The sequence below is a fragment of the Triturus cristatus genome, chromosome 8 (genome assembly GCF_964204655.1).
Source record: "Triturus cristatus chromosome 8, aTriCri1.1, whole genome shotgun sequence".
Classification (NCBI taxonomy): domain Eukaryota; kingdom Metazoa; phylum Chordata; class Amphibia; order Caudata; family Salamandridae; genus Triturus; species Triturus cristatus.
Window position 1 is genome coordinate 613,973,545 of NC_140591.1, and position 12,527 is coordinate 613,986,071.

Here is a 12,527-nt window from a genome sequence, read left to right on the forward strand (position 1 = left end):
AATAACATTGCACTGAACTAATGTTATACATGAGTAAGACATCTTAGAATGATGATTTCGCGTTTCCTGCTGCAATCATTTGAAGGGAGGAGACAGCACAATGCTACACCATCCAGAACGACAGTAGACATCACCCCCGAAGCAAAATGTCACACAACAAACATGCACAGAAATATTCTTGCCACACATTAACACCTCCAGAATCATGCTTTCGTGATACAGTGGAAAAAGTCTTTGCATCAAGAATTGCTTTAAGTTCCCCCAAGGACATACGGCCAGTCAAAAATGTTCTGTGATGCAACCCCTGGGGCCTCGTCACTTGAAGGGAGCTCTAGGGCTGGATCAGTAAACATTATTATCTGGCATTATTCGTGTGCCCGGTGGTAAGTTAATGCAGTGCTTAATATGAGCAACTGTTTTCATCGTAATATCTATGAAAGTGGATTTGTGGCGGAGCCTAGGTGATGATTCCACCCCTCTGAAAACGTTCAGCTAGCTCCTGCTGCTCTCCTCTTTCTTACCTCACTCACTTCAGGGTCTCACACTATGGCAGGCAGGGATTGGTTCGAACTTCTTTCACTTCTGCTGCACTGCAGCAGCCAGCAAAGCAAAATCGCCCAGCAGCAGCACTGCCACTGCCCCAGGCCAGAATTGACTCCTCACGAGAGCGCGTAGTGGTGAAGCGTGTGACGTGTCACTGCTACGTTCTCATCGCAAGGGCTGGCCAAAATGTAGCCCAGGGCCCTCATTGGTAACGCTCGCGCGCTACCAATGACGGCCCTGGGACGGACCAACAAGCAAGTTTTCGCACAAACAACGCGGGACGTCGCGGCGGCAATTTTGGCAACACTGCAGGCGCACTGACTGACTGGCGCAGCAGTTCCAACAAAAGCAAGCAGGTCAGGACAGGTGCGCGCTGCTTGCACTTTCAAACTTTAACAGCCTGGGCCGTGCGCGCAGCACTGGTGGTCCGTTGCGGCTGCCTTTAAAATTTATTTGGGGACACTGACGCTACAATGACTGATAGTAGTGTCAGTGAGTGTCCCCAAATAAATTATAAAGGCCGCCGCAACAGGCCACCTATGCCGCGCGTCTGCCCCCAAAATAGTGCCGCCTGGGGCGGACCGCCCCCCCCCCCCCCCCCCCCACTAGCTACGCCACTGACAATATACCCAACATCTCCCATGGGGGCCGAACGGCAACCTACACCCTTCAACCATGCTGTCTGAAAGGGCCCCAGGAAGTCGATGTGAACTAAAGATCTTCACAGCCTCATCGGCGATATAAAGCGCTATATTCATTCATCAATGCAGTACAATACAGTACCTACATACCCTTCCTAAAACTATCCCCTGAAATGTGCTCGCATTCCCTGCTCTAAGGTGCTGAATCACTAAGAATCTTGCCAAAAAAAGCATCTCTGTGCCCTCTTTCCTCTCCCCCCACCCTCTGACGGTTTATTATATTCAATATTTCGATTTTTATATCCTTCAATATGTGAAGGGTACTGCACTGCCTCAGCAACGGGCATGAAGTGTAAAATGAACTATATATTCAAGCACCAGGGATAGAGAGAACCTGTTGTTTTTTTTCAAATAAACATTCCACTCGCAAGTTAGAAAGTTCTAGAGGAATCAATAGTAGATAGTGTTATGAGCTATTTCTCATTATGCTTTGTCTGGGAATGGAAAGTTCCATGCCAGCTTAGTGTGAAAACGCCCACCAAAAACGCTGTCCGCGATTAGCTGCGGTCTGTGATACATTGAGGGATGTCAGAGCCCTCTTTTTCAGACCCCACCTGCTCTAGGTCCACATACAATAGTCATATTTAAACATACAGAGAATCTCAAAGAATTAATATAGTCGGACACACGCAAGCACCTGATTCTTCATATAACATAGCACACGCTGACTGGAAATGTTTGTAGGGCAATACAAAACAGAAACTACGTTTGATTTACTAAAAATACAGATTGGTAGCGAAAAGGCCACCTATGACACTTCTCTGTCCGGAAGTACCCCTCGTTGCACCAATTAATGGTACGTACATCTTGTAATGACTATGCTTAAGTGACAAACGTGTATTCAGTGGAAAACCAATAACAATTTTTCAACTAAATAAAGAAAATTATTTTTTTTAATCACCCGAAACGAATTCCTTTTCAATGGCACACTGTTTCATTGTCTACCACAACAGGCACATTTCAGCTTCCTGTATAGTCACGACCAGGCGCGCAACACCCATTGGACTCACAGGGCTTCCGCTCCCCCCCCCCCCCCCCCCCGTCGTGTGTGGCAGCCCGGGATCATCGGGATGAGACACCTTCCCGGGCAAAAAAGCAGCCGCACCCGAGCACTTTACAGGTCTTTAAAAGACCATTTGAATGTTAATGAGGCCTTGCTGTTGTGTCGCCCCTTCTAAGAGCCCCTGCAGCTCCACTCTGCCTATTGCTTAAAGTTCAGCCCCCCCCGAAATTTTTGCTCAGCCCCCCCCGAAATTTGGCTCTAGTTGCGCCTCTGGTCACGACTCACCTGAAGTATTCTGAATCAACAAAAATCATCCTGATGGCTGCACCAATATCCCTGTGCTGCCTGTGCCGGAAAAGAGGCGAGCGCGTGGTGGTGGAGCGTGTGACGTCACTGCCGCGCTACTTTTTTTTACCGCAACGCAAGGGTTGACTAAACATTATGCCCAGGGCCGTCATTGGTAGCGCTTTCGCGCGCTACCAGATTGACGGCCCTGGGATGGGACCCACCACATACAAGGTACGTCACGCACGCATGCTGCACTGCAGGCAGCACAATTTACAATCAGGTGTGCTTGCTCTTCCGCGCGAGGGCCCCAGTGGCGGCGACCTTTATAATTTATTTGGGGACACTGACACTACTGTGAGTGTCCCCAAATAAATTATAAAGGCCGACGCCCCCAAAATAGTGCCGCCTGGGGCGGACCGCCCCCACCGCCCCCCCCTAGCTACGCCAGTGCCGACACTGGAATCCCTCCTTGTGATCCCTGTAAACAAAAGACAGCTGAGCTTCAAAACCTCCTCTTTCATCCATAAAGTACTCTATTGCCACGTGACCTTACTGCCTCTCTAAACTGTGCAGAGCTTACTCTACAACCAGAAGCCCGCAGTTTGGTGAATGAAATCTATGGTCCATACGGATGGCAGCTACAAGGAGTATAGCTCTCATCTCTGAAACTCTTTACTTATACCTCTCAGACTACAAGAAGGCACTTCCTTAAATTCAGAAGGTACCTAAAAATATACTTTATCCATCTTACGTATGTGTAGTTTTGTCTCCTTATGATTTCCTAAAACACACTCTGCCCCTTCAGAAAAAATGGCCTCGATTGTCATTCATAAGACTCTTTACTTCCTTCACTGTTTTAGGCCTATAATCACATTGCTGAATTGCATGAGGCTTTATTATGACAAGTCAGCATGTGGATGAGGGCACACCCCAGCAGATAGCATCCTTTTAACAACTGTCTGTTGACTTACAATGAAGATTTTGAACTTATTTTCTTGTTATTCGTATCCCTGCCCTAAGAGCTCTGACCAAATGGCGGAATTCGGCAGCTTACAAAAACAATATAACGAAATAAGCAATAAGCTTACAAATACAATATAACGAAATAAGCAATAAGCTTACAAAAACAATATAACGAAATATAGTCCTAGGAACGCTGGAGAGTCAGTTGTGTGACTATAACCATGGCAATCACTCGAATCAAATCTCTCCAAAAGCGCACCCTTGTTGCAAAGTAAAAACAATCCAAAAGTTAACCAAACCACTGCAAAGTGCATGCAGCCTATATTTTGTATTAACGCGCCTGTGCAAAAATGTGATGGCCCAACCATGCATTACCGACCAAGGGGAATGTTCTCCAGGTTGTTTTTTCGAATAGGTCCCAAGGGTGTCCTGTAATAAGGACTGTGCCATCATATAAATATCAAAGACAATAATAAAAGTAGTACGACGTGTAGATAAGAAAAAGATGTCCACTTTGTCTCTCAGCACCTTGGAGTTTCATTCTAGTAGTGCAAAATTCGTAAACAAAATAAAAGCAGAAAAGCTCCTCAGTCAAGCCATGAGCCGCCTTTTTTCATCAACACTATATGGAAGATTTCACACAGTCTGCATGTCAGGGAGCCTCAGAGTGCATCTTGTGCTAAAATGAAACCCCTGCCTCGAATCCACCACCAGCACCACCAGCACCTCCACCTCTCGGAGCAAGAAGAAGTGAGAAGATTCATTCATTGTAATCATCGGATTCCATCCACCCTTCCCATCTGGTAAACAACGTTTACCCCGCAACATTTTCCCCGCTTGGAATCTCAACGCGGTCGTTACAACAACCGCGTTGTGATTCCGCATACCATTACTCCGCAAGTCGGAAGAACGACTTGCGGAGGGAGAGGGGAAGTGTTGGATTTAAAATCCAACACCTTCCCTAGTGTCCGCACACACGGGAGTTGGAATTGTAAATTATACTATTCCAACATCCAGCGCCCCCTCTCCGCAAGTCGTTGTTCCGACTTGCGGAGCAATGGTATGCAGAATCACAACGCGGTCGTTGTAACAACCGCGTTGTGATTCCAAGCGGGGAAAAAGACGGCAGAATAACGTCGTACATTCTTCCCATCTTAGACCCAGCTACAATCATTTCTCTCTAAGGACAGTGCATGTTTTCGTAACTAGAGCAGGTAACTTCATTACATAGTTTACTTCTTCATGAGAGGGCTAGTGAACAGTTTTCCTGTTCATGCAAAGGAACTGTCTACGGCTCAGTGTCCCTCAGCATTGGATGCAGTTTAAAGCAAGAAGCTCCTTTCCATTGGGGAAGACCGGTGTAGACACCCCCATTTATTGGTGCAATTGAACGCAGAGAGGGTAGTTTAACACAGCTGCCCAAGTAATTTATCAGTCGCCACCATATTTACGATAGAGCGTCATGTGATCCTGAAATTTGTAGGGGTGCATCATATTCACTGATAGTCAGCACCCGCATATTACCCGATGTATGTTAGGAAGTGCCGTAGAAATATATTGCTGTAATCGTTTAACATAGAGGTGATTAGAAATGTAATAATGCTTTTGTGAAGAGTAACGTTGCAAGCTATCGTGAATGTACTTAGCAAATGCATAATGATTAGTTTTGTGCTATGCAATGTATTAGGTTAAACGTGTGCCATGTTAAGGTTATCAGTGCAAGTTGCTTATTCATGTATATGAGAATAATTGACTAATGCTTAGAGTGTGATTTAGTAGTGTGTTTAACAGTGTATAGGCCTGATCGCATATAGGTAAGGAGAAAGGCCTGTTCATTTTCTTATGTTAGCTAAATATTGTAGGCCAAAAATGATTTCCCTTGGTAAAGGCTTTGGGTTGCAGGGAAATGTGAAATCTTGGAGTTGTGAAATGTTTTCGTTCCCATGTTTCTGTTGCAGGTGCAAGGACATTTAGCTCGTTAGTGAGACTAGGTCTTTGTTTTAGGAGTTAGGATGCTGCGAGAAGCCAACAGGGGAGTGCACTGGAATGTGGAGATGATACTTTCAGCGGAGAAGGCGCCTGGGACCCAAGGTCAAGCTAACCATCGTTGGACGCCAGAAAAATTTGTGGAAAACTACCGGGAGAAGACCTGGCTGAAGAGGTATGCCGAAGGGCGTGTTCTATGATTTTGGGGTTTTGTATTAGGGACAATATCCCGTGGGTTGAGCAGTTGAGGTTTAAACGGGAAGCTAGAAGGAGCATCTTAGAACGAGCTCTGATTGAGTGAATGTACGTCTTAGGAAGTCTTCACTCCTGACACCTTTATTTTCCTTGCCTGGGATGGGAATGCTAAGTAGGGATGTCAACAAATCAAGTGGGGAATGGATCACTTGTCCTGAGTAACCAGGGTTTTTTTTTAATTTTCGTATGCTATACTGATAAAAAACCCTCATACACGTACAGAGGTAGCGGTGGCGGTATATCTTGGTTCTCCACTGTTCTCTTTAAAAACGTGACAGCATCATCATCGGGTTAGTATTTATGCTTCTTCCACCGGGAGGTGTACCACTGGTTAGTGCAGGAGTCATCAGTGATGGTTGGGTTATGTACAGTGGGAAAAAAGGGAATAGTTAAAATGCTCATACAGCCAGATAAAGTTTTTTAATAAATCTGGATTCAAGATAGACTAAAAATAGTTCCGTGCGTAGGGGGATTTATTATGAATCTCCCGCACCTAATATGTCCATAAAAAGGTCGACATGTTTCAGCCCTTGCGATTGCCCCGAGGGGTCAAGTGGGCTTTCTTCAGGACCTAGAGTGAAAAGATGTAGGAAAGGGGTATAGTGAGAGACCTATTGTGTCTCTGTGAACTTAGACCATGTTTTGTCAGGGTCTTCGTGAATCTAGGTATATTCACCTGATTCTGCTTTGGTCAGATAGTACCTGTATAAAAAGGGAGGAAACAAGACAAACAAACATAAAGGAGAATATCAGGTCTAAATTCTCACAAATGGTCATGCTGTCTTTGTGCTAAGACAGTGCAAGAAACTATAAAATGGCAACTATTTATAACAAGGCAAATTCCTAAGGCAGACCTATTAGTGAGGATCTCTAATCTTTGCTTGCTGTGGGTTCGAGTATAGTTGGAATATCACTCGATGTTTGTTTCTTTCTTATCATGTGGATTGATAACATAAATGTGGTACAGTGTCAGGAAGTGGTTAATTATCAGTGTTCTGGGGGAAAAATCTACATGTTTCATAGTTGACGTTAAATTAAATGATGTTAGCTGTTGTTACGCTCTTGTAAACAAAAGTGATAGGAATTCTAGCAGGTTTCTTATTCGCTGGGTAGTACTTAACAATGTGTGAGTGTTGAAAAGTTATCACAGCGTGATAGCGTAAGAGATGTTGGTACTTAGGGTTAAAATATTTGCTAGCGTTCTGAGCGAATGATTAGGGCGTCTCAATATTGGTGTTAAATATAATTTACTTGGTGATGCTACCCGTGATTGGATACGAAATATGTACAGTTCCTATGGTAGGGCGCTTCCCTTAGATTCAAGTTCTGGCCAACTCCTTCGATCTTTCTCATGTCAATTTGCATTGTTTCTGTACAACTAGATGTTAGTGTGTGGTAGATTAAAATTCGTAGTGTAAAGAGTCCTGACCAAATGGCAGCGTGCGGTAATCGCATTATTAGTTGGTAAGTATTTACGAAAGAAGGTCAAAAATAGTCATTACAATGCTGCTGTTACTTGGAATGTTGTAGGAACTACGTTCGCAGTGAAACAAAATGTTTATAACATAACATAACAGGTGGATTTGTAAAGCGCACGATTACCCGTAGGTGTCTTGGCACTGAATAAAACATGTTTATTATGGGTGCATTCCCCTTAGTAAAAAACACTCCTCTCAGTTAATCGATGTGGCCAGCCCCCTCGCTCGCGCCGTTCTTGATTTACCCATTGTCCTCGTTACTGGACATCAAAGGGTTTTCAGCGAGTAAGTCACCTGCCTGATGACACAAAATATTACTAATTTAACACATATTTTGATAATACGTTACGGTTTTGTAGATCGTAGCTCTCTTCGTTGTTTGCTTCTACCTATCAGGTTGGTGCAGCACGACTTGTGCTGACTCTACCTCTTCCCCTTCACTGTGGTGTCATTTTTAAAGCGTTAGAAGAAAGACTATGGGTGGTTTTTACCACTGATATAGTTCAAGAAGAGGTGTTCAATTATTTTTCGTTCAAACATTTTTTTGCTGTGTATGTGGTAAAAATTAAAAACAAATAAATCTAAATATCAATAAATGATCGTGCTTCTTTCATCAGAATCTGGGTGTTTTTAGCCCTCGATCTCCTGTCTCAATATTTGAAAGGGTGTTTATAAAAGGTGGAACGATCAAGTTTGGCTGAGGTATTTGTTACGCCGGTGAGAGAGGTCTTTATCAATGTGTAGTTTTCCATTAGAAATTCACAGATGTTTCGTGTCACATGTTCATCAGGTACGTGAATTAGTGGTTTAGACTCAACCAGGGGATATTATCATTGAGTCCATGATCATTGGTATGGAGGCGATGGACCCATCTCTGTTCCTTTTCAAACAGCACTTTTTCTGCATTATGATTCTTTGTCTTGAGTGCTTCCAAGATCAACCATTTTAAGTCGTTCACTGTGTGTTCAGTTTCTATGAAGTGGTTACTCATTTTTGTCGTGTTTCTTTTACATTTGACATTACTCTTGTGTTCGCTTATCCTTAGCTTCACTTTGCGACATGTCATCCCTATGTAGCGTAGGGAACAAGGACAGGTGATCATATAGATTGCGTGTGTTGTGTTGCAATTCGTATGCGATCTAATCGTCCATTTGAAATCTGGAATCAGTTGTATTGTTTTGGTTGCTGTAGTCAAATTGCAGACAGAGCAGGAACCACATCGATAATGTCCCAACACGGGGGGATTGTCCCACAGTCGTGGAATCATTTCTCCTCGTGTGTTTGGAGGTGGTCTGGTGTGTACAAGAATATCTTTGAGATTTCTAGTTCTTTTGTTTGCGAATCTTGGTTTTGGCCAGCTCAGGGAACCTGAAGCGAGGATCCTCCAATTTTTGTTTATTATTTTCTTTACATTGTTAGAGGCCGTGTTATAGGTGGTCACACAGGTAACAAGGTTGAAGGTCTTTTTCAGGTGCTCTTGGTGTTGTGTCCAGTAGGCTTTCTCTTGATTGGTGCTTGGCTCTCTTTTGACATTTGCTAATGGTTTTCTCAGGGTAATCGCGGTTCCTCAGTTTCTTGCACAAGTCTTCTGCTTGGCTCTTGTAGTCTTTGGTTTTACTACAGTTCCGTCTAAGACGTAGAAATTGGCTATAGGGTAGGTTCTCTCTCAGTGGTCGTGGGTGAAAGCTTTTGTAAGAAAGCAGACTGTTTTTTGACGTCGGTTTAAAAAAGGTTTTAGTTTGTAGTTTATCATTTTCAGTATAGATCGTTATGTCTGGAAAATCCAGTGTTTTCTTGTCCGCTGTGTATATGAATTTGAGCCATTCATCCCTTGTGTTGACCCATCTGTGGAATTCTTTGAAGCTTTCTATGTCACCTTCCCAGATAAGGATGATATCGTCAATATAGCGTTTCCAGAGCAAAATCTTTTGTTGGTATGGATTTGAGTACAACAACATCATGTACCAGCAATGCCACGGGACTTCTATGGGCAGCAGCTTAGCCCCCAGTGTGGCAGGGTTGTATGTCAGCGATTTTGAGGAGACCCACATACAGAACATCTCACTCCATACCAACAAAAAAATTTTGCTTGTCCTTGTTCCCTATGCTAATAGGGATGACGTGGCACAAAGTGAAGCTAAGGATAAGCGAACACAAGAGTAATGTCAAATGTAAAAGAAACACAACAAAAATGATTAACCACTTCTTAGAAACTAAACACACAGTGAACGACTTAAAATGGTTGATCTTGGAAACACTCAAGACAAAGAATCATAATGCAGAAAAAGTGCTGTTGGAAAAGGAACAGAGATGGGTCCATCGCTTCCATACCAATGATCATGGACTCAATGATAATATCCCGTGGTTGAGTCTAAACCACTAATTCACGTACCTGATGAACATCTGACACAAAACATCTGTGAATTTCTAATGGAAAACTACACATTGATAAAGACCTATCTCACCGGCGTAACAAATACCTCAGCCAAACCTGATCGTTCCACCTTTTATAAACACCCTTTCAAATAATGAGTCAAGAGATCGAGGGCTAAAAACACCCAGAGTCTGATGAAAGAAGCATGATCATTTATTGATATTTATATTTATTTGTTTTTATTTTTTAAAACATACACAGCAAAAAACAAATATGAAAGAAAAATAATTGAACACCTCTTCTTGAACTATATCAGTGGTAAAAACCACCCATAGTCTTTCTTCTAGCTCTTTAAAAATGACACCACAGTGAAGGCGAACACAACTGGGCCGGCAGAGGTAGAGTCAGCACAAGTCGTGCTGCACCAACCTGATAGGTAGAAGCAAACACCGAAGAAAGCTACGATCTACAAAACCGTAATGTATTATCAAAATATGTGTTAAATGAGTATTATTTTGTGTCATCAGACAGGTGACTTACTCACTGAAAACCCGTTGACGTCCAGTAACGAGGACAATAGATAAATCATGAATGGCGCGAGCGAGGGAGCTGGCCACATCGATTAACTTAGAGGAGTGTTTTCTACTAAGGGAAATGCACCCATAAACATTTTGTTTCATTGTAAACTTAGTTCCTACAACATTCCAAGTAACAGCAGCATTGTAATGACTATTTTTGACCTTCTTTAGTAAATATCTACTACCTAATAATGCGATTACCGCACGCTGCCATTCGGTCAGGACTCATTACACTACGTATTTTAATCTACCACACACTAACATCTAGTTGAAAAGAAACAATATAAATTGACATGAGAAAGATCGAAGGAGTTGGCTAGAACGTGAATCTAAGGGAAGCGCCCTACCATAGGAACTGTACATATTTCGTATCCAATCATGGGTAGCATCACCAAGTAAATCATATTTAACACCAATATTGAGACGCCCTAATCATTCGCTCAGAACGCTAGCAAATATTTTAACCTTAAGTACTAACATCTCTTACGCTATCACGCTGTGATAACTTTTCAACACTCACACATTGTTAAGTACTACCCAGCGAATAAGATACCTGCTAGAATTCCTATCACTTTTGTTTACAAGAGCATAACAACAGCTAACATCATTTAATGTAACGTCAACTATGAAACATGTAGATTTTTCACCCAGAACGCTGATAATTAACCACTTCCTGACACTGTACCACATTTATGTTATCAATCCACATGATAACAAAGAAACAAGACATCGAGTGATATTCCAACTATACTCGAACCCACAGCAAGCAAAGATTAGAGATCCTCGCTAATAGGTCTGCCATAGGAATTTGCCTTGTTATAAATAGTTGCCATTTTATAGTTTCTTGCACTGTCTTAGAACAAAGACAGCATGACCATTTGTGAGAATACAGACCTGATATTCTCCTTTATGTTTGTTTGTCTTGTTTCCTCCCTTTTTTACAGGTACTATCTGACCAAAGCAGAATCAGGTGAATATACCTAGATTCACGAAGACCCTGACAAAACATGGTCTAAGTTCACAGAGACATAATAGGTCTCTCACTCTACCCCTTTCCTACATCTTTTCACTCTAGATCCTGAAGAAAGCCCACTTGACCCCAAGGGCTGAAACATGTCGACCTTTTTATGGACATATATGGTGCGGGAGATTCATAATAAATCCCCCTACGCACGGAACTATTTTTAGACTATCTCGAATCCAGATTTATTAAAAAACGTTATCTGGCTGTATGAGCATTTTAACTATTCCTTTTTTTCTCACTGTACATAACCCAACCATCACTGATCACTACTGCACTAACCAGTGGTACACCTCCCGGTGGAGGAAGCATAAAAACGAACCCGATGATGATGCTGTCACGTTTTTCAAGAAAAGGGCGGAGAACCAAGATATACCACCACCGCTACCTCTGTACGTGAATGAGGGTTTTTTTATCAGTATAGCATACGAAAATTTAAAAAACCCTGGCTACTCAGGACAAGTGATCCATTCCCCACTTGATTTTTTGATATAGAATAAGGAAGCTGAATGGATCGCAGTTCCTTCTTTCTCCCCCCTTCTTGATTTGTTATAAGTAGGGATGTCACCTTAGAGTTAGAGTAGGGATAGACTAACATTTTTCTTTCCTTCTTAGACTAATGATTCCTAATTTGGATATTGGTTTAACCATTGCTTTCTTGATGATTTTGGAGTCAGTGATTCTTTTTGTCTTGAGTCAGATGAGAATCCTCCGTAGACTTGCATTTGTATTAGTGCCCATTTATCTTCTACACCTTGTATTGAGGTGTCTGTATGTTGAGCTATTCTTGGTTGTAATAAAATCCTATGAATTTTAGATTCGGAGTCAGTGGTCCTTTCGCAATGAAATCTAATTTTGGCGATTATGTGTTGATAATTGTTTTTCCTCCCTCTACGCTATTTAGCAGATAAAAACATCCTGGCGACCTGAGAGGATTCTTGGAGGTAATCAGATAGACAAGAATCCGGTCCTATCAGTTGGTAGCAGAGTAGGATGGTTTTCTCTGATAGCGAGGGGAGATCTAAATAAGGATAAGAGATTCTTGAGGTCCATAGAACTCAAGTGATGGTGACTCATCGGATGGCGAGCAGTGGACGATGGCGGTTGATGGAGATTGATGGAGAATAGCAATGCGGCGGAAAGCAGCAGTTCGTGGAGGAGCGAGTATGAATAGGGTGAGATGTTTGTAGATTGCGGTGTTGATTTGTTGTGTGATGTCTTGCGGAGTTGGAGTGAGTGTTGAGTGATTGTGAGATCAGGCTGTGAGCGCGCGCAGCCTGGGTAAGTCTTAGGCTCGACGAGTAGCTTAAGCGATTGTGGTGTAGAAGACACCCAAG